The 23,899-nt window shown below is 38.5% G+C and overlaps 1 protein-coding gene across 9 annotated transcripts in view; it reads left to right on the plus strand.

Annotated features, from left to right (window-relative positions):
* The window catches only part of UNC5D (unc-5 netrin receptor D), a 530,004-nt gene that overhangs the window by 404,838 nt on the left and 101,267 nt on the right, over nt 1–23,899 (plus strand). The gene's annotated exons all lie outside the window — the stretch shown is intronic.

The following is a 23,899-nucleotide window of genomic DNA, read 5'->3' on the forward strand; positions in this document are numbered from 1 at the left end:
ACAACACTATGACAATACCACTGACTATATTCCCTATGCTGTACCCTGTATCCTTGTGACATTCATTCCATAACCGGAGGTCTGTATTCCCCCACTCCCCTTCACCCACTCTACCCGTCCCGCCACGCCCTCCCTTCTGGGAACCACCAGTTCTCTGTATTTATGAGACCCAGCCTTCTTAAGTAATCAAAGACTTGATATGAAACATAGGAAATTATTTTGACAAGACACAAAATCTTTCTTTTAGGAATATTACTTACTATGCAAAGGAAAACTTTGCAAAACATCAAGAGCAGATCAGTAGTCCAAGAAAACTTTGTCGTTTTGGCAGATGAAACAAAATTAAGTTTCAGTTTTACAAAAGTATGCTATTGTTATTAAAACTTCATTTTAAAAGTTTATACTAATAATTCCGTTTTTAGCCAACTTGAACACACAAGATGACATCTTTTGCTCTGTTGTCAATGTTCTATATCCATGGTTTACTTTTTGTTTTCCTCCTTTCTATCCTGAAATAACCAGCTTCATTTTGGGACAAAATGAACTTTTCTCCTAACAAAAAATGTGTCTCCATATCTCCTACCTTTTCTAACCAAAAAAACATATCCTACTTTCCTTGGATACAGAGTTGTTTCCTTTCTTACTCCTAGTAGTTTTAATTACATATATTGAAATTTTTAACCTTTTAAAACCTTACTTTCTAGGGAAAACTAAGCAGTTGTGAACTGTGCTGTTTAGATTGGCAAATTTATAAATACATTTCATAATTTCTAGAGACATATGCATCTTCATAGTACAGTTTCTCAATTGACATGAAATATGTTTACTGATAGACCCAAGTAGCTTTAGTTCCTCTGTAAAAGGACACCAAAAATGGATAAACCTATGTTCAGTAATTAATGTTTCTATGTTTTATCTTATTTGGAAATGATCTAGATAATCAGTGAATTTTCATCATTTAATTGAACTTAGCAAAACACTAAGGATATTTTTGGAAACTGTTTAAGTAGATATAACATAAAACAATTATTGCTAAAAAGTTCACTAAGAACTCTTAATTCACATTTATTTCATTTGTCCTTAACAGTCACACTGAGATTACTCATGAGACATTTAAAGCAGCTAGCCAGAGCCTTATTTTCTGGTGGACAAATTTTGTAACAGAGACAACATGAGCTTATTTGACATTTAGTAACCAGATATAGAATATAAGTATTATACTTAACGCTGTTATTAATATAGACATGACTGTATTAATTAAACTGGCAATCCTTAATTAGTTTTTATTTACTGAATGTTATCCTAAATAATGTGAACTTGAAAAATATTTCGGTTAGTTTCTATTATATTTCTTTTAAAAATTTTTTAATGCCAGTATAATGTTTTTTTTTTTTTTTAAAGATTTTATTTATTTTTTGACAGAGACACAGCGAGAGAGGGAACACAAGCAGGGGGAGTGGGAGAGGGAGAAGCAGGCTTCCCAAGGAGCAGGAAGCCCGATGCAGGGCTCGATCCCAGGACCCTGAGATCATGACCTGAGCCGAAGGCAGATGCTTAACGACTGAGCCACCCAGGTGCCCCATGCCAGTGTAATGTTAACAAACAGTTTTCTATTAGTTTCAAGTATACAATATAGTTATTCAACAATTCTGTACATTACTCAGTGCTCATCATGGTAAGTGTACTCTTTAATCCCCATCACCTGTTTCACCCATCCCCCACCCACTTCCCATTTGGTATTCCCATCAGTTCTCTGTAGTTAAGAGTCTGTTTTTTTGGTTTATTTCTTTTTCTTCATTTGTTTTGTTTCTTAAATTCCACATATGAGTGAAATCATATGATACTTATCTTTCTCTGACTGGCTTATTTCATTTAGCATTATACTCTCTAGTTCTATCCATGTGTTTGTAAATGGCAAGGTTTCATTCTTTTTATGGCTGAGTAATATTCCATTGTATATATATACCACTTATTTATCCATTCATTAGTCGATGGACACTTGGGCTGTTTCTATAGTTTGGCTATTGTAGATAATACTGCAGTAAACATAGGGGTGCATGTATCCCTTCCAATTAGTGTTTTTGTATTCTTTGGGTAAATACCCTGTAGTACGGATTACTGGATCACAGGGAAGTTCTATTTTTAACTTTTTGAGGAAACTCCATACTGTTTTCCAGAGTGGCTGTACCAGTTTGCATTCCCACCAGCAGTGCAAGAGGGTTCTTCTTGCTCCACAATCTCCCCAATACCTGTTGTTTCTCGTATTGTTGATTTTAGCCATTCTGACAGATGTGAGATGATACCTCATTGTAATTTTGATTTGCATTTCATCTTTTCATGTGTCTATTGGCCATCTGGATGTCTTCTTTGGATAAATGTCTCTTCATGTCCTCTACCCATTTTTAACTGGATTATTTGGGGTTTTTTTGATGTGAGTTGTAGAAGTTCTTTATATAGTTTGGATACTAACCAAATAATCAGATATCAGATGTGTCATTTGCAAATATCTTCTTTTATTCAGTAGGTTATCTTTTACTTTTGTTGGTTGTTTCCTTTGCTGTGCAGAAGCTTTTTATTTTGATCTCTCAACCACAGAAGCTCCAGAGTGAGCTGTGTCCAGTGAGTGGAGGGCTCCATGTTGGTGCACCAAATCTGCAGGGGAAGAATATTTTTCCCTTCTCCCTTCTAGGTTCTTTGGCTAGACTAATTAAATTGGTATAAGACAGGTTAAGAGGAGAGAACATTAATTACATACATTCAGGAGCCCCACAGAGACATGAGGGGCCCTCTGACAGGCTTGTGAGGCTTATTATCCCATCCTGAGCTAAACAGAAAGGGGAAAAGAGTCTGGGATTTCAAAAAGGAAGAAGGCAATTCACTGAAAAATGGGAGGATCAGCTGTTTGCCCTTGCCATGGGGATAATTATTTCACATTAAAAAAAAAGAAACAAAGTTATCTTTGATAATCACTCACTTTCTGGTATAGGCCTTCTGTTTAAATTATTTTAGGCAGTTAAGAGCAAAACAAAAAGCTCTTGAATTTTTCTTCAGCTTGAAATAATCTGCATACCAAAGTGGCACATTCTCAGGTGGTCTGCCCTGAACCCCATCAGCCTCATGCTCTATCTTATAGGTAACAGCAATTTAAATGGGTACTATCCTCACTGCAAGTGAGTGTTCAACCAGAATGGTTTCTAAGATACCTCAGCTTTGCTGGAGCAAAGGCATGAGTAGTAACTGGACTTTTACAGGGTCAAATTTGAAAATGTTGAAAATGTTGATATATCCAAGTTCTAAGCATTCCTACCACTATCACCACCCATTTTTAGAAGGGAAAAGAATACAGATACAGTAGCAGTCAGCCCTGTAGAAAAGAGTTTCTGTGAATGAAGAAAACCATTTATGGCCTATAACTTAAGATTTAATTTACCAAAACTTCCATCCATTTCCAGCTAACCATTTTCTCATTCTTGCCTGAAATCTCACCATTAGAGAGTCATTTCTTGGACTAAACATTTCCCTCCAATTAAAAGACAAATATAGGAGACTGTGTCATTTTGTAATCTCCAAATAAATATTTTCAGATCCTATCTCTGTGGGCAGGACATGATAGAAATGGAAAGCTTAAGGAGCATGGAAAGAAGAGAGAATGAGTGAAACAATGTATCAAGAAGAAAAAGTTTTATGTCTATTGTGGTTTTGCCTAGAGGGGGCCATATGACAGAAAGTAAGCCTGATGAATGTGGTTTTCTTAGTAGCTTCCTCCACTCACTTTTAGTTGCTCCACTGCTGTTTTCTTCTTTAATATTCATGCATTTGAGTTCTGTGATCTGTAACCGAGACTTCATGGTATTTAGCGTTGCCACATGCAGATACTTTTAAGAGCGACTCCATTAAAGATCATTTTCTCCTGGAGCATTTTGTGCTCTCCAGTGGTATTACCCAGCATTTAGTTTTGATCCTTGTAATATATGCAGAACCAAAGACACCCCTTCATCACTCTCATTCTGCTGGGAGTTGGTTTATGTTATAAAACAGTGGAAATGGGGAAAAAGGGAGCCAGACAGAAGCAGAGTTGCATATATAGAGTTATGTGTTGAGATAAAATAAAGCCATGGCACTAGACAATGAGGGAGTAGGGTTGGGAATAGGTGGATTCCCTCCCCTCAGTGCTGCCTATTTACAAGCAAATTCTGGCTGACAACATTCTGCCTGGGTTCTGCTTTCTCTTCTTCCATGAAATGAGCTTAGAGCAAGTCACCTTTCTCCTTCTCCCACACACCGCCAGGCCTTAGGTGTATATTTAGGGGTTCTGATCCCTTGGTGAGGTAAGAACAGGAAATAGGTGACATGTAAATTCCTGTGCCTCTCCTTTCAGGGTAAATACTGCAAGGCACAGTGCTTTTATACCTAGGGTTGCCTCAGACAAGAAATATTTATGAAATTCATTGCAGTGGAGAGGAGCTTGTTTGAAAGGTACTATTGGATACATTGCTTGTTCCTAATGGTTGAAATAATGAGACATCCTTGATTGAGCATAGAGAAAACTCAGGATCTGGAACCCAGGTTTTGAATTAGGCATGCCTGTTTTAGTGCCTTCCGTGTTTCTGTTTAAAATTTAATTTCTTTTTTTTTAAACTCTGAATATATTTTTTAAAAGTTTTTTTTTTCTGGTTTAATTTTTAACTTCCTCATTTCTGGTTTAATCTTGGTCCTGGTTTAAAATCCCCATGGGAGGGGCTCCTGAGTGGCTCAGTCAGTTGAGCATCTGCCTTCGGCTCAGGTCATGATCCCAGGGTCCTGGGATCGAGTCCCACGTCGGGCTCCCTGCTCAGTGGGGAGTCTGCTTCTCCCTCTCCCTCTGCGTTCTCTCTTTCTTTCAACTAAATAAAATCTTTAAAATAAAATAAAATAAAATCCCCACAGGAGATTTTTGGATAGGAAAGCCTTGGGAACGGGCCCTATACTGGCAGATTTTGATGGAAAGAAGCCATACAAAGAGAGAATGTACAATTTTCACATTCACATCCGTGATTAGCTTTCCTTCTGTCCTTGCATTGCTTTAGACTTTATGCTCAGGACCCTTGGCCCCCAATTGTAGGTCGATTTTTATGTCAGATTCTAGAACCCATGTTCTGCAAGATTCAGGAACTCCGAGGAGCCGTGAGTCAATCTAGTAGACATGTAGGACACATCAGCCTTCTGATCAGCCGGAAATAAAGCTTCTGTCAATTAACTGTCCCTGTCTTGCCACATTTTACCCCTTTTGGGTGATCACCCTTCGTCACAAGTGAAGCACATATCATTGAATACAAAACAAACCAATAACTGTATCTGTTTAGTGAGTGTATGGGTTTCTCACTCTTCAGGTTTCTTGTCTGGGATTCCCGAGTAGACCCCAGCCCTGAACCCCAGGTAGCTCTGTTGTGACTAAGAGCGTGCATTCCACTTAATTCCTGCTCCATCATGCTTCCCTCCCGGCACTCCAGATCCTGTGGCTGAGGACCTAGCATCATTTTGTGCCAATATTATTTTCTCATAGGAAATAGGACAATAGGTTGCAAAATGCATTTTCTGCTGCCAGGACTGATTACTCTCCTAAAGGTATATCAATTCCAGCACTGTCCCTGTATGAACTGCAGAGGATGTGTGTTCCTTTGAGTCTCTTTGCTTTTAGCAAAATCAAAAAGAAAACAGAAGCTTAAAAAAAAAATAGAACTGTACAGAGTAGAGACGGATTTCAGTGAAACCTGGTTCTCTAATGAGATGTGGTCTGGCAGCCCCATCTATAGTTAGAGTTACAGACTAGACTGGGAGAGCCCAGGCAGGCCCTGTGCTTTATGGAAGCTGTAGCAGTTCATAAAGCAGACAATGCCCTCTGGTGATATCGCGTTACCGCCAAGGTTGATAGGGATTGCAGATGCGTGGATGAGAAAGTGAACAACCGCACTCGGTCTGTGATTTGTGTAAAAAATATGAGCTCGTAGGAGATGAGTCTTGGTTTAAAGCAAAGTAAATACTTACAGGGAAAGGATCATAGAGCTCCAGGAGCCTGAAGGGGAGGAGAAGATGCCAAAGCCAGAGCAGGTACCACCGAGCCCTCCCTCCATACATTCATCACACACCCCGCTCCTATTTTCAGGCAGGCAAATCCAGGCTAAAAAGGAACAGCCCTGCAAAGGAAGCAAACTCATAACTGGTCGCATGTTTGCTATTACCATACATCCCCTTTAGGGCCTCATTGAGATTTACTTACTCCTAACCGTTGTGTGCCAGAAACAGGGCTCAGGGACGAAGCAACACAGCAAGCACATTTCTTGTCTTTAGGCAGCCCAGAGCCTCATAGAAAATGATCGATCTTTTTAGCACTTCCCGGCCAACCAGCCATCCTGCTCTTATTCCAATTCCTTGTACTCTAAAGACAAATCCAATCAGCTCACTTTTTTGTTCTTCTTAAGCACTAGAGAGATTGACTCTATTGATTACAATGGTAGCTACAGTGCACTTTGGATGGTTTGAGCCTTTTGGCCTAAAGGTAACATAAGTATTCATGATACGCTAAGAATCCACAGGAAAATAAGGAAGGTACCCTTCTTCTGTAATCATGTCTGTCTCGACTCCGGCGCTGGTGATGGTGGTGGTGCTGAGCAGGGTGGTGTGTAGAGGTTTGGGTAAGTATGTCTAGATGTGTAGTAGAGAAAGACATAGAGGAAGAGAGAATATTTTTGCAATGGGGGAAGAATTTGATCCTAATTATTCCCAAATATAATGTCCTCATTTCTATCCCAGGTACTATGTGCTTTGTAAAATGATGACAAAAAATATCCAGTCTTTCATTTTGATGTGTCCTACTTACACTAGAAAATGCTGATGAGAAGTGGTTGGTTTAAAAATAAAGGGTCACAATGAATCATGAGAGACTAAGGACTCTGAGAAACAAACTGAGGGTTCTAGAGGGGAGGGGGTGGGGGATGGGTTAGCCTGGTGATGGGTATTAAAGAGGGCACGTACTGAATGGAGCACTGGGTGTTATACGCAAACAGTGAATCATGGAACACTACATGAAAAACTAATGATGTAATGTATGGTGATTAACATAAATTAAAAAGAAAAAGGGTCACAGATTAACTGGGGTAAATAGTTTGTGAACAGGCAATGTGGCAAGTGTTAAACTACGTTCCAGGCGATACGGGAGCTGGGCAAGCATGCCCTGAACTCTTCTGAATTTCGGTGGCACAGAATCTGGCATGATGCATATGCCATACGGGTATGCTGTTGTGTGCGTGTGCGTCTTGTTTTCCCATTTGCTTCCGTGTTCCTTAAGCTGGGCACTGTGTCATTACCTCTTTGTTCCCATGGTGCCCAGTACAGCGTCACTTACATAGTAGATGGTCAAATAACGCCTATAGAATAAAGAAATAATTTTCTCTTACAAAAAAAAATAATAAAAACAAAAATAAAGGGTAAAGAACCTTCAGCTAAATTTTCTTTTTCTTTTTTTTTAAACAAGAACATGGGCTTATAAACCAAAAAGAACAGGCTCTAAAAAAATGAGTCATAACCACCAGCCAGATGTTGACCTTTTTAATTTTACACTGGTTCCAGTGTGATCTTGCATCCAGAAAATGATTGATTGCTCTTTCAAGGAGTGGTGACAGTCTGGATGTGGTACCTCTGATGTTTGTACACTCCACTTCTTGACCACAGTCAAAAGTCAGATGTGTAAAAGGCCAGAGTAACCTCCTCTTAACTCAAGAATTATGAAGTTATTTCATGGTGTGACCTATAACATGATCCCCACCAACCAGAAGCCTGCAGAGAAGCCTTGTGTTTTTTTTGTTTGTTTGTTTGTTTGTTTTTTTAGTTATTCATTCTGTTACTTATTTTTTTAATTTTGTATTGTTATGTTAATCACCATATATTACATCATTAGTTTTTGATGTAGTGTTCCATGATTCATTGTTTGTGCATAACACCCAGTGCTCCACACAGAACGTGCCCTCTTTACTACCCATCACCAGGCTAACCCATCCCCTCAACCCCTCACCTCTAGAACGCTCAGTTTTTCAGAGTCCATCATCTCTCATGGTTCGTTTCCCCCTCCGATTTACTCCCCTTCATTCTTCCCCTCCTGCTATCTTCTTCTTTTTTTTTTCTTAACATATATTGCATTATTTGTTTCAGAGGTACAGGTCTGTGATTCAACAGTCTTGCACAATTCACAGCGCTCACCATAGCACATACCCTCCCCAATGTCAAGAAGCCTTGTTTTTATTGATGATTACAGTGCCTGGTGGAAACGTTCTTTATTCTCAAACCAGAAACACTGATTGTTGCATGTTGCTGGGATGTCTGTTTAGCTGGGTGAGTCCAGTTGCTGAAGTTGATGATCAGTTCTTAAACGTGTCCAACAATGTAGAAAACATGTACAAAACAGGAACTTGACCTTGAAAATCCGGGACCCCTTGTCTTGGTTAAGGGTGCACGTTGCCCAAGCTAGGAACTTGTGAATTGGGCACTTTTCTTCAGATCCTTCATTCACCCCTTCTCTGATGATCAATTACCACGACGTATCAGTTGTATTTATCCTGTGTTGAATCTTCCCTATCTTTACTGAATGCCTTATGCAGGCCTTCATCCTTTCTCTCCTTTGGTGGACTAATAACTACCTATCTGGCCTCTCTAATCCAGCATCACTTGGCGCCTTCACATTGATACCAGAATGATTTTTTTTGAACCCAGACTCCTTTGGTTAAAACCTATCAGTGGCTCCTTAGTGCTTTCAGGGTTGAGTTCAAATTCCTTGAGTGGCGTGTAGGACACATATTCAACGTGCTATTGTCTGGTCTTATCCTCTTGAACTACTGACTTTGTATCCTGAGTGAAGCTGCACAAGACCATCTATCTGTTCCTGGAATCTGCTACCACGTTACATTAATTTATTGCTTTATATTTGTACCAAAGTCACTTCATCCATGGTTTCATTTTCAACCTCCCAAGATCCCTGTGAGGAGGGGAAAGAAGGGACCATATTTTTTTTTCTCTCATTTTACGGAGGAATAGTAGCGGTTTAACTCCACACTGATTTAACAGGCAGGTACTACGCAGAATCAACTCTTGATAATCTTTATGTACATTATAGAATTCATGAGTTATCTGTGGAGAAAGTGCAATGTATATTTTTATGGTCTAGCATACTACTGGTCTTCTGGAACCTATATTCAGCTAATTCTTTGATAAGAACTGTATGCTCACTTAAGATACATGTATATACATTTATTTTTCCCAAAATGATTAAATATTCAACTCCAAAATAGGTTATACTTCTCTTTTTCAACAGTTGTGATCATTTGATCATTGAATACTTTTGATAAGTAATATGGAAAGGTAGAATAATTAAGGCAAGTAAACTGCTAAATATATTATATACATATATAAAATATGTAACATATACATCATAGAACAATGAAAGATAGGAGTGGGGAGAATTATAGACTAACCTGTATATTGCATAGGAAACAAGTGTCCCCCCTAGTGATATTAATGGAATATTGTAAGCTCATTTTAGTACCAAGATTTAAATTAAAAAAGAAGGAGGGGGTTATAGCATAGAGGCTGTTGAAAAATCTCATTTTCAGCAAATTTGAAAAAAAAAAGTCATGAAGGCAATTTTGTTTCTTTTTTAAACATTCCCTGTAGTGTTGTGAAAACCAAAAAGCAGCTCTGAGCTTGTTCATAAAACCAGAATGCCAAGAAGAGGGGGGATAAACTGGGAGGAAACAAATAGGAAACCATCCAATTTAATTGACCAGGCTGATTAAAATGGGAAATGTAAACACCCTCCCCAAATGAGACAGTGTCACAGTGTTGGATGTTCAGAGTCACTTCTTTCTGGATTCCTCATGGAATGTTTGTAACTCATGACACCACCTATGTAATTTAAAAAAAAAATTAAAACAGAATTGGAAAACTCAATTTTGCTGATGAAATTGTATAGTTAACTAAAGTGAGCATGACATGTAAAAGAATATAATTGCATTTAAATTTTCCTCCATGGACTTAGAGGTTAGAGTTTGGAAGCAATGACTCACTAGCCATGATCTACACTGTGTACGATGATGCAGAAATCAAAAATTATCTAAAATAACCAGGTAAGGATGCCTATGAAGATAAAATGTGATGTGGGACAGTCACTTAGCCTGCCAGCCATCTAGAAATGGATTGCTTTTCTAGTTAATGTATTAGTTTGTGGGGGGAAAAAGAGATATGCAATTTAAGATAATTTGTTTACCTCTTAGAGACCAGGAGTGTTAGAAACATTTGGAGGAACATATCTTTGTTTAATGAAAATAGCTTTTTGCTTTCTGCTTAAAAACATAATATAGATGGCAGAAAATAAGGTAAACTAGATGATAAAGTAACAACCTAGAAATCTCAGTAGCTTAAAACAACGAAGATTGATTTCTCTCTTGTGTTACATAGCTATCACATGTCATCTGGGAGCTCTGTTCAGGACAGTCTTACTGCAGTTCCAAGGTTAATGGAATAGCCTATACCAGGCTCACAAAAAAAATTGTGAGCTGTTGTGGCAGAGAAGTCAAAAGAGTCTCAACACAGAAAAGTAAATACTCAGTCCTGGAACTGACAACCAACTTCTACTGACGACTGATTGACCAGAACTAGTCACATGACCCCAGCAAACTAAAAAGGGACCAGGAAGTGAAACTACTTATAAAAGGGGGAGTCAGAAATTTTGTCAGATAGTTCATACTAAAAATTTCAGCAGTATAGGGATTTAGAAAGAAGAAAATTTTGATCACTGATAATTCCACCACCCAAATAACATTTGGTCAACTGCCTTCCAGCTATTTATGAGTGCCTCTGAATGGAGAGATAATAGAAATGCAGTTTTAAGATCTGCTTTTTACACTTAATAAATACCTCATGGAGATATTTCCCATTAGAAATGCATCCTTCTTTTTGATGGTTGCATAGTATTCTGTGGAATAAATGTCCATAATTGACTGAATCTTTAGTGAACAATTAGGTTGTTTCCAGTTTCTTCATTATTATAGAAAAGGATATAATTATCATCTTAGCATATATCTCTGGATTTTTACCGATGATTATTCTGCTGGAACTAGTAGAAATTTACATCAAACGATGGCAGTATTTTCAGTTTTGGTAAAAACTGCAAGATTGTCCCACAAAGGGATGTACCAATTTAGACCAGCACCTAAAGTAAATGAAAACATCTATTCTTTACAATTTTGACAACCCTATATAGTTTCAGACTTTACCACAGGAATAGACTAACAGTAATGTTCTCATTTTCATTTTTGGAGAAGTTAAACAACTTTTTATGTTAGTTCTCCATACATATTTTTCTCCTCTAGTCTATTGAAGTACTTAGCTCATTTTCTGTTGGAAGTCGTCTTTCCTATTGATTTTAGCATGATCTTTGTATATTAGAAAGCAAGCTGATATTCAGTCCATATTGGTAAAACATATTATCAAGCATCCATTATTATTGGATAGGCATCATGCTGTACAAATTACAAAATGTATTTAATATCTCTGTTGATTTTAGTATGATAACACTTCGTTGTATGTTGCAAACATCTTTTTTATGTTTAAGGCATCTTTTACATATATTAAACTTTAAAATTTTAGTAGTCAATCTTTGTGGCTTTTGCTATTATACCATGCAGGAAATCCTTGTCCTGTCTAAAAATTAGACAAAATACTCACCTGTGCTTTCTTATGGTACTTTTGTGGTTTCACTGACTATATTTTTAATATTTTATATGCCTGGGTTTGTTTTACCATAAAGAGTGAAAAAGAGATAACACTTTATTTTTCTAGTGACCAATTAACTTTGGGGAAATTCTAGTGGATATTGAGGAAAGTGAAAGAGGAGGAAAATATTTTATTTATTTATTTATTTATTTATTTATTTATTTATTTACATTCATTCATTAACAAAGACAGAGTGGAGTCCTTTAGTTCACATGTTGTAGGAGGAGCTTCATGTTGAAATGGAGCCTGGGACTTTACTATACTCACCTTTTACTTCAGGGGTAATTTTTCAATACTTGAAATGTTTTCTTTTTTGGCTTCCATGATACATACATTTCTGATTTCTCTCTTACCTCAATATCACGAACGTATTTTTGTAGCTTCCTCTTCCCTTTTGTGTCATTAAAATGGTGATTTTCTTTAGGGTGTTGTATCTTTACCCTCCTCCCCACTCTCCCCCCTAGCCATTTTATACTTTTTGCTTCATTTCACAATTAAATACAATGGATACAATTTATCCTGAAGCCCATGGAGGAAATATGCCCACAAAGTAGTTGACTATGTTGGTCTGGAGCTGAAGAGAGACCTGGGTTAAAGTGTTTATTTCAAAGCCTTATATACATTGTAAACTTCACTGAGTTATTCAAGTGTTTAGCTTATTTTTCTGTTGTCATGTTTGCTTCTCTGTTTCTTCTACTGATTTGAGAGTGGTCTTTGTATATTTAGGACCAAGGTGATATTCAGTCAGTGCGTATCAGTACAACATCCCCAAATGACCTTTTCATCTGAGTTCCCTATATCACTCATCCGAGTCAGAAATACGGGTGCCATATTTCAACTGCCCTCTCTTTAAATATTATATCAAATTAGTCACAAATTTTCATTCATTCTGTTTTAGCCCTTCACTTCTTGTCAAGACTTTACTATATACCCATCACAGCCTGCCAGTTCAGTCTACCAGAGTCTCCCCAGGCTTATTGTTATAGTCTTCTAAGGATTTTTCTGACTTAGCTTTGCCTGTCCCTCCCTGTCCCGTATATTCTATATATGAAATCAAGAGCATGCTTTTTAATGTAAAATTATTATGTCACCATCCCTCCCATTTTTTCTGTGAATCCCTATTTTCAGATAAGAAGGTTCAAATATTATAATGTCAGACATGTAAAAAAATCCTCTATTCCTTTCTTCTGCAAGAAAAAAATTCTAAATCCAATTCTACATGTTGAGCTTAAAGTGTCTTTGAAGCATACAAAAATAGATGCTGAGTAGGCATCTGAATATAAGAAGCTATAGCTCAAGGTCAATGAACTGAAGATATTGATTTGGAAATGTTCAGTATGTGGCCATGACACACAAGTCTGGTGATATCATGGAAAGACATTGTATAGGGAGGTGTAGAGAGGGGCCTTATCCTGAGAGCCAAAGAAATACAACACTTCATGTTTGAATAGAGAAGAAGCCAACAAAAGAGACAAGGCAGGATTGGTCAGAAGGGTGGGAAGAGAGAACATGTGGAATTACTAAAAAACAATGGAGGAGAAAATTCTAGAATGTTCTCATTATCCCTGAAAGTCCAGTAAGAATGCAAAACAATGTGCATTTAGTGAATGTAGCAACTTGGAGATCACTGGTAGCCTTAGCAAGAGCAATTCCAGTGAGTTGATGGGGTGGAAGCCTATTTGAAATGTAATGATAAGGGTTGAGTATTTGCCAAAGAATTCAAGAGAGGCGGCTATGAAAAAACAAAGGAAGGAGTTTTTGTTTGTTGATTGATTTAAGTTGCTAGAATTTTGAGCATGTTTGAATATTTCAGTTCTTGCTTTCTCAGATACTTTTTAAGTATAAAAACATAAGGATGCCCAGCTAACCAAGTGGGTTAAGATGTGAAAGAGCCTAGACTAGTATCCAATGCATAGCAGTCAGTACAAATAAAATGTGAGTCTCCCTTCCTTCCTCTTTTCCCTCCTCCTGCCCCCCTGGGCCTATCATCCTTTGTAACAGTACAACCCATTGTATATCATTACAGTAGAAATCCTTTTCTGCCTTTCTCCATATAACCTGCCCTCTCTTGAGCATCTCTTTAATGTTTGTTGAAGCCCTGGGCACATTCTAATACATGTATGTATAATCTTAACTAGTTAAGTTGAATTGCCCCTTTAGCTCTAAAATTTGGAACTAAATCTGTTGCCCTCTTTACAAAATAGATTTAAGTCTTCTGGACCCTTTCCAGGCTGACAATGGTTAACAAGGCAACAGGTTCCATGTCTGATGGGAAGGCAAAAATGAAAACAGTATGAACAGCAGTGGAGTTACCCTGGCCAAACGGCACTACGTTTCTGCACAGACAACTTTTGTTTGGAGCAGATAATGACAGGTTTAGTCACAGTTTTATTCCTCATCAATATTTCGGAGAGAACATAAGAGGTGATGGGAAGTACTGTGTAAAATGTAAAAGCACTATCCTTAACCACTGATCTAGAGAAATTATCCATACAAGACTTTAGACTTTACAGTTGTGTTGTTATATTGAGCGTGATTTTTTTTTTTGTACAGCATGTATTTTTTTTTCCTTCTTTCTTAGCAGCTTTTTGTCTGTCAGCTGAAAGGGAACTTGGCATGGAGTGTATAGTAATCAAAGAGATGAAAGATGAATGAGTATAGAGCTTTTTTTTCTTTTTTAAGCACTATTAACTCAGTGGCATCTACCTGGAATGTAGATGCACTTTGGCGATTTCATTTTGATAATGTTGTACGCTGGTCTCTGATAATTGCCTTCTGTAATTGGAACAAATTTATGATTATGCTAATTCATTCTCAGTCACCCAGTATACGGAAGCTGAGCTAATCCATATCTGTCCATGCATTTCCTTTGTAGATCATTACATGATTAGCCTTCCACTGTGGCTGATGGAAACATTTTTATTCCAAGCAGACTAGATTTCTCAGATGGTGTATGTATATGTATCAGTGATATGTGTTTGTGTATCTTTATCTAATTGTATGTAACTCAGATATCAGCACCTAAAACCAGTTCATGATATGAATGTTTAGAGTCTTTAATGCTTTAATCCTTAAAAATGGCTACTTTCTCAATGTTTGAGCATATATGACATGGTAGCAAGGAACAAGAAAAGGGAACTGTTAATTTATATCTCCTGACTACCACCTTTAAACCTTATTTACATAGTAGAAATTATGGGAGGAAAGATGAATACAGAAACAGTTTTGAGTCTCTCTGAAAGCCAACTCCTTGTAATCTTGTTAGAGAGTTCTTCCCATCCTAAAATAGTCTCTTAAAATGAAATGGAGCATGACACTATATTTATGATCACTCCTTGGGATATCAAGCTTTGCAAGCACCTTCTAGGTGTTGCTTCATCAAAGGTTCAAACCCAGAATCCTTTTTTTCCCTAGCAGATGGGAATGAGCAAAGGTAGAGTTAGCAAAACGCAAGATGTGTTGCACTATGGAAAACACAGCTGAAAATGGCAGCAGGTGCCTCTCCTGACAAATCCTCTGCCCATTGCTTCTCTCTCTCCATTCTCCTATTGATGTTTCCTCTGTTCCATGTTGTCTTTTGCCTTTCACATTCTTGTAAATGTTTTACATTAATGTAAACAGGGCTCATTCTTCACTCGTGACAATGTTACACTTTCAGTAAAGAGTGGATCAGGGTGTTCCCTTTCTCAGAGACCATTTACCTGTCAAAATGAAAAAGAAAATACATGAGACTACACCTGACTTTCATAACTAAAAAGGGGAAGTTAAAGGACAACACTGATCTGACAAGAGACATACAATGTCAGAACACCAAGTTCCATCATCAGAATCCTGGCTTCTGCAGAGGTACGCATGTCTGTCATTTCCTTCAGCATCAGCGAGTGCGATTCAATCTGTGATCATTAGGTTCCTATCATTTGCTTGGTTCTGCTGCTGTGACTTCACAATTAAGTTGGATTTCTGCTTCCTTTTGTGATGCATAATCAGATAAGTAGAGCTAAATTGAAGAAACTGCAGTGTAGGTGGCTTTAAAATCAATCTATACAGTCTGGCAAGAAAAGGAAGACAAAAGGGGAAACCTGATAGTACGGTTATAAATAACTTGAAGGAAATATTATCAAGGAGAGAGGAGAGGACAGGTGACATCTCCTCTGAAAGTAGCAAAGCAAGAAATGGCCTGAACTAAACCTTAGAAAACAGTATGCTCCGGGGCGCCTGGGTGGCTCAGTCAGTTGAGTGCCAGCTTTTGGCTTGGGGTTGTGGGATCAAGCCCCACGTTGGGCTCCCTGCTCAGCAGGGAGTCTGCCTTCCCTCTCTCTGTCTGCTCCCTCCCCCACTCACATGTGAGCACATGCTCTCTCTCAAATAAATCTTTAAAAAAAAAAAAAGAAAGAAAAGGAAAAGTCCGTATGCTCCACTGTAAGTAGAGGAATATCACTCTATGCATTAAGTAAGTCCCAGTTCAGATTTATTCAAGAATGGCAGGCCAAATCATGGGAAATGTTAAAGAATGGCACTTTATGTGGTCAGTAAAAGACATAAGAAAACAGCTAATGTTTTCTGGTAGAAAAAGTATTTGAAGGCTACTGCTTCTAGTTCTGCCATTTTCCAAGTATGTTGTATTAGGCAAATCCTAAGATCTGTGAAATGGGAAGAAAATCTTTTCTTTGCCTACCTTGGAGTTCTGAGGATCAAATGAGATAATGTCTTGAAGGACAGTGTGTTCACTTGGGAGTATAAAGACCATGACCAATATCTCTGTGGCTTCTTGCCTTTTGCTCATGGTCACAAGATGGCTGTCATGTCTTTAGAATCACATTCATGCCCAAACAGGTGAAAGGCCAGAAATACCTGTTCCTTTTCTCAGGAAAGCAAATGTTTTTCTACACATCCCCCAACACACTTAGATACCGTTGGCCTTCTTAAATATTTTAAGACTGCAGGCTGTATCATCCCATTCTGATTTCATGGACTATGTGTTCCACTCATTTCTGCTCATTGCCAAAAAAGCAAATAAAACACCAGATAACTTTGAGAGGGCTACCATAACTTTCCATGAGTTATACGTGGACAAATATTGAGTAATTTTTGATGTCAAAATGACTCCGGCCACATTCTGAACATTCTGACATGTTAGTATAATATAACCAGAATGTGCACATTCAAATGAGAGCTGTCCTTTAAATCAGCCCCCTAGGAGAACATACACTGATTCCAACAGTGAGGCTTTTATCAAGAAAATTTTTGCAGCTCTTCCTTAGGAATGATCATGAAATCCTGAAATATGTCTACAAAATTATATTCGATGGTGCCAGTCTTCTCTATTTCAGTGTAATTTTGCAAATAGCATATGGTCATTCTGCCCAAATCTGGCAAATGGTATAGATGACTGAGCACAGTTGTTGCAAGCCTCCCGGATTCCGATTCTGGCCCTGCCATTGACCATGTATCCAACTCTGGGCAAGGTATTCTTGGGGGCTATCTCAAGGTGCTTATCTACCCCTTACCAGTAGAATGAATTCCTCTGCTTTCTGTTTTCTCACAGAAGTCATCACATTTGTTATTTTGTAAGATGGGAACTTCACAGAAAGTTTGAGATGTTATGTAGGGAATGACCACAGTGGGAACTGCTGTGCCCTTCCAGTATTTACCTGACTCTGCCCCTGCTACTCCCTAATGTAGTCTTTCTCTCCACTCTGTCCTACGGGCTTGCCTTCCCAAGCCATCCTTAGTTGTAGTAGGGAGAAAAAAAAACACATTGATTACGCTTATATAATTCATACTTTGAGCAAATACATAAATTCAACATAAGACCATATGTAGCCATTTTGAAGTGGCTCCCAGAATATATTTAAGAACAACTACATTAAAAATGTCTGTCTTCTAGATCATATCTGTGCTCAACCCTGGGATCTAAAGCAAGGAAATCCTTCTCCTTAGACCCTCACTCCATGATGCAGCTGGAAGTTTTATTGTATGTGTGTATGTGTATCATGCCTGTTTGTAAGCACATCAACTTGAGCTAGAAAATGTATTCAAGAGATGCCATTGAACATCCTCGGAAGTAGGTTCTGTGCAAGATAAAAGAATATTTAAAACATTGTTGCATGTTCTTAAGGAGCATGCCACTGAGTCATTTTCAGAAAGAAAATGATCACAGGCAATGAGTAGATGGAGAACCTTCAAAAGTCATAAATCTGAGTTTACATCTATAAGACATATGGGCAACTCAATTTCGTAACCAGTCTAGCAAATCCCCAAAGAGGACTGGAATTGGAGGATAGGTACATGATATCAACAAATGGTCCTCACTGGCATTTTCTCAGGGATATTAAGGAAAAGTTTCAGGTTGAAGCTATCTAGAAATCAGAGAAGAGGTTTGGGATCCTGCATGGGAAGAGAGCTGGCCTATTAAAATGGCTTTTTCTTTCTAGGTTTTCTTTTTCTTTTTCTTTTTCTTTCTTTCTTTCTTTTTTTTTTTTTTTTTTTTTACATTTCTGAAAGGTTAGTAACACTGCCTTCTCATTCTCTTATGGAATATTAAGAACAAGAACAGGAGCATTAGAATTCTGACATACTGTCTGATGGAAATAAACATTTAAGTGTAAGGTTTATGTGTGTACATTCATAGATGTCTTTGACAAAAGGTCAGTAGAGGTGAAATGTTAGGTCTCATGCAAACATTTTCACCTATAACCCAGGTCTCAGACAAGGTTAGCCCCCACAGAGCATCAATCCATTACTCTTCTAAAGGAGGCTCCCTCCCCATCCAATTACACCTTGCTGCCTATTGTTGAGAAAATCTATAGGTTCATCAAGTACATACATTCGGTCCCCAGCTAACCAGAATGAGTGATCAGGAACCTGGCAGGAAATCTAATTGTCTTTGATGGTCTGCTTTTCCAGATTTGTTTATAAACTGGAAAAATCTACAAATTGCAGACCATCTGTACATAACACTATGCTAATAGATGCGGGCATCCTGCAAATCCATAAGCTCATTACCTCTAAGTAACTAGTTTCTTCACTCGCTCCTAACTGGGTTTATCTATCTAAACCAAATAAGGAGAGAAGAATTGTTTCTCTGAGGGGTGAATGCTTCCAACAACCTTCTGGACTGGTAAGCCTCTCTGTCAAAGAGATGACCTGTTAGCACAAGGTTATTTGGCTTTAGTGATACAAATGTCCTTTAGCTTAAGGTAGTCAATGTATTGATCCCATAATGCTAATTTGAGAATTTGCGTTGCTTCTGTTAAGGGCTTAATTAGGGCCTTCCCTGTGTTGGCAACCTCTTGTAAAATAATTTTCTAACTCAATATTCATGCCCTTATGATACTTGTCAGACATTCCCATGAGAAAGCCTGGAGAGTGGCATATGATACATATGAACCATAACATTTTAGGATGATGGGGGAGGCAGATTTAATGAAAAGGAATTAACTTCAGTGAAGGGTATCTTTGTGGTAATGTTCGCAAGTGGCCAGAAAGCTGGTGTGTTGTATCTGTGGAGAAGAGGGAGTGAATCTAGTTCCTGGATATATTTTATTTGGCCCTCCCAATAGATTTTGAGCCATCGTGTTAGAATCAAGAAATATTACATTAGAATATACGTCCCTGGTTTTCTTGTGAGAGTTGGAAGCTCTGGTTACACTGGTAGCCACGGTCTGAACCTGACTGATGGCTGCACATTTGCAACAGGTCATGTCATCTACATTTTGTCATAAATAGCCACCACTTTCCCATACATCCTGACACAGAGGCTCAATACTCCAGAAGTTCAAAGACCACCGTGATAAATTTAAAAGCAAGAGATTTTTAAGCAAAAATGAGGTCATTTTCACTTTCATTATACTCATTGTTGGTTTTTTGCTTTTTTTTTGGTTTTTTAATACTCATGTCTCTACCTAAAGTGGGAAAAACAAAAGGAGACAGAAAGTGATAACATCTTTTAAGACAAATGAGAGTGAGCTCATTCCTTTGGGGAAATGAACGGCCCCTTGTCTTTAATATGCAAGTGATGTTCATGGATGTCTTGCACCCAGGGCCACTTTGGTAATTTATGTTCCCTCCCTGGCCCCCAGGAACATTTGAGTTTGCAACTGCTGGTTTAGGGCATGCTTTTGCTATCTTATTTATTAAACTACTCAACATTAGGAGCACTTAGCTCATCAAAAATGTTTTAAAATTTCTCTAAGTGACAAAAGCGTAAATCCAAAAGCAATTTGTCATTTTTATAAGCCCAGAAAATACCAAACTGATTTCCTCATAAAGATCCTGCCATCAGCTTAATGGATAAACTATTAGTTTACAGAATAAAAACAGTCCCAGAGTTAGGAGTCTCCTAATGCGCTGCTTATTTATAGACATAATTGGATTGAGGGACCTCAGTCATGACACCATAAACACTGAGTATACCACAACATGTATATAACTATGATACCAAATTCATCCTATATCAGTGTTTTTCAGAGTATGATCTGGGGAGACATATTGCATATGTCCGTAGTACATGTGGGTGGGTAGGGGGTAGATTGTATGGTAGGGGCAACTTATATGGTGGTACAGGTTGTGCACTGAACACCTCTACAGGGCATGACTGACATAGGGAAGGACAGGAATGATTTCTCCTGGAGTTCTGCCAACAGTGGCTCTGGGAATGGCCATGTTAATTCAGCTTAGGGTCCCTCACATCTGTGGCTCTGATACCCTCACTTCTTCAGCAGTTGTAAGAAATTTCCTTATCTATTTTTTCATCTTGGGCTTTCAGATAAGCATTAAACTGAGGAAACATTCTATGTTTAAATATAAATTTGAAAACCACTGTGCCACATGGTAATTAAGAGGGATTTTTTAAGCTAAAGTGATTTTGTCAGATTACTAAATAGCTTTCCATTGAATGTGCCACAATTAACCACCAGGAAGGACAGTTTTCTCTTAAAACCTCTATAAACATACTGCATTTTCTTCCAATCATTTTTAAGTATATATATATGTTCATGATTTTTTTTGTTTTATGAATTTATGATAACACTAAACATAATTTTGCATTTTGACTCTTTCATATATTAGCATTTTCTATGTTTTCTCTAGTTGAAATCATGATTTTTCATGTCTATATAACATTAAATCATATTGTTGCATCATGATTTATTTAAACAAAGCTCTATTTGGCATGTGGCTTTGGCATACGTTTTTCTTTCTCCCTCCCTCCCTCCCTCTCTTTCTCTACCAAAAATAATTTATTGTGTTTAAATCCTTGTTGTAGCCCTAATACTTTCCTTTAGTAAATTCCTAGGATCATCATTACAAGAACAAAAGGCATTACTATCTTTTAAGACTATCGGATGGAGATAAATATTAGGAAGAAGATTAAAGCGGATAGGGCAGAAGAGTGGGCAGGGAAGGGAGGCTGCTTAGGTAAAAGGACTAGTAGGCAAGATCTCTCTGAGGAGGGAACATTTGATCAGAGACTTGAATGAAAAGTGAGATTGAGCCATGAGGGTGCTTATGGGAAAGGCCTTCCAGGCAAAGGAATCAGCAAGCGTTAAGGCCCTGAGGTGGGTGGAGGTTTGCTTTGAGCTTTCTAGGACAGGAAGGAGTCCAGGAGGGCTGGAACAGAGGGAGCAGGGATTACTTGGGGGCATCTGAGTTGGAGAACTGATTGGGGGGCCAGACTGAGAAGGACTTTGTTAGCCTTGGTAAGGATTTGTGATTTCATTCTAAGTGAGACTCAAGACCATTGAAGGATTTTGAGCCAGAAAGTGACATGATCTGATTCCTTCGTGGAGAATCAACTGTGGAGGCAAGAATAAAAGCAGCTTACAGCCCAGGTAGTTAGAGGCAGTTGCTCAGGTACCAGAAAGGGATAATGGTAGAGTAGCAATCACAGAAACGCCCCATACTCTGCAAATTCAGCAAAAAACAAACCACAAAAATAAAAACTGTGTGTGTGTGTGTGTGTGTGTGTGTGTGTGTGTGTGTGTGTGTAGAATTTTAATCTTTGGTATTTTGATAGAAAAAACTTCATTATATTAACTTTCTTATGAGTGGTGTAGGATATTTATTCAGTTGTTTAATTGCCACGTGTCCCTTTTCTTCATCTTTATGCTGTATTATCAAGGATGGAGTTCTATCATTAGTGTATGAGAGCTTGAGCTCTTAGATTATGATTCCTCGGATCATCATATTTTCCCCCTTTTATCTGCCACATTTGTAGCAAATATTTTCCTAGTTTGTTGGTTTAATTTTGTGTATGGTTTATTCTTATATAAGTTTTCAATTTGAAGCCAAACCTCTACTTGATGATGGTGGTTTTGATTTCTTCTGAGCTGAAGTTCCTCCAGGAAAGCTTTCTTTGATTTCCAGGTGCTGGGACTCTTTTGGTTTCGGTCTCCAGAGCTCTTTCTGGCTGTTTACTCAGTAGAGATCATTGACTTCTGGGTCAGAACTGCCTGACTTTACCGACCAACTGTTTGTGGGGAACTGTGGTAAAGAAGACCTAGGTGGGGACATAGGGAACAGCTTTCTGGGTATCCCAAATAGCCAGAGGAAGGGAATGAACAATCGGAAAACCGGGCAATTTACATGCAGAATTTCTGAACCAGGAGAAGGGAGTAGAACAGAAGCTCCCCAGACCTACTTTAAGCAGACCAGCTTGTTCTTTCCAGTGACATAGCTGTGATGGTGATGATTTAAAAAAATCCATCCCTGTTGGCCTTACAACAAGCATTTCATCCCAGATATCAGTGACAGTGTGACTCCCAGCTCTCGTTTTCTTGTTGCGATGTGGATTGACTTCTTTATTTCCACCTTACCCATTAACTCTAAGATCCATGAAAGGAGAGGCTATGCGGGTGGGTTTTGTGTATCTAGCTTCACCCAACTCTCCAGACCCCCTCTGATAGCCAGTGTGTGTTTGAATATTCATCCGTGAAGAAGTGAATTACTATAAAATATGCAGTGTCAGTGGGGAACGGAGGGTATTTTTTCACAGACTGGGGGTCAGATGTGTTTTAAAATCCCTTCCACTGTCCTGCTTTGTTAAACAGAGCAGTGCTTTGGGGAATAGGGGGTCATCATTAGTGCCTGTGCCTCCTCCAGCCTGGGACGTGGTGACGCCTTCAGCAGCTGCCAGGAACTCTTGGTGGTCAGGCTCACTTCTTTACTTCATGGGCCCTGAACCACATTCCTTTTTCTCCTCTTCCTGATATGTAAAAGCAGTTCTCAGATCTCTTCTTTTGGCTTTTTTGTGTCACCTTATTTTCCAAAATTGACCTCTTGGGGGGTACCTTTTGGATGGTGATGTTTTTGGTACTCTGAACTCTTGTTTAATGGGGTAAATTTCATCATAGAGACCAACAAATCCTTATAAAACCAAATTGTACAACAGATATCACTTGTTTATTGGTAAATTAGAATTCCTTAAATTTAATTCCTTAATTCCCAAATTCCTTAAATTTAAACAGGAATGAGGCATCTTATTCCAAAGCCAGCTTTCAATCATCTGCATCCCCCAATGCATTTGCTACTGTGTGGTGTCTCTTTGGTGTAGTCACTGCTATTGCTTTCTGTGTTACATTATGGTTTTGATGTGTCTGTTAATTTTCTGTGTATAATATACTCTGATACCTAGAGCTAAATGGTTATTGTCAAACAAGATGCATCTAGCACTACCAAGATGGCACTAGAGAGTGGAGATATTGTTTAGATACAGAAGCAGAGGACACAATGGGAAGGCAGGCAGTTAGTTCAGGGGTGAAATTGGCCTGCTTTGTAAAATAGGGGCACTAAGGGTGGTGCACTCCATCTGGGGAGAAGGTGAGGATCTAGGGAACAGAAGGTTCCATCTCTGTCTTCTCCAGGTATCCAAGGAAAGTGACGTTTGGACCAAGGGTAGGATCAGAGCAGAACTGGAAAGAGGAAAATAGGTTCTCTGGGAGCAAACTAGAGAAAATAAATCAGTGATGGGACTAGCTTGTGCCCAGAGAATGTTAGAAGTCTGCTCCTCCAGAGGAGAAGCTGGGCCTTAAATGTGCCGGGCATCTAACCCAGCCTAAATGTCTGTTGGATCATTGAAGGAGTTACATAATTGATCACCAGA

This window comes from Callorhinus ursinus, unplaced genomic scaffold (genome assembly GCF_003265705.2).
Source record: "Callorhinus ursinus isolate GAN/ISIS: 27379988/994484 unplaced genomic scaffold, GSC_fseal_2.0 scaffold17, whole genome shotgun sequence".
Lineage (NCBI taxonomy): Eukaryota > Metazoa > Chordata > Mammalia > Carnivora > Otariidae > Callorhinus > Callorhinus ursinus.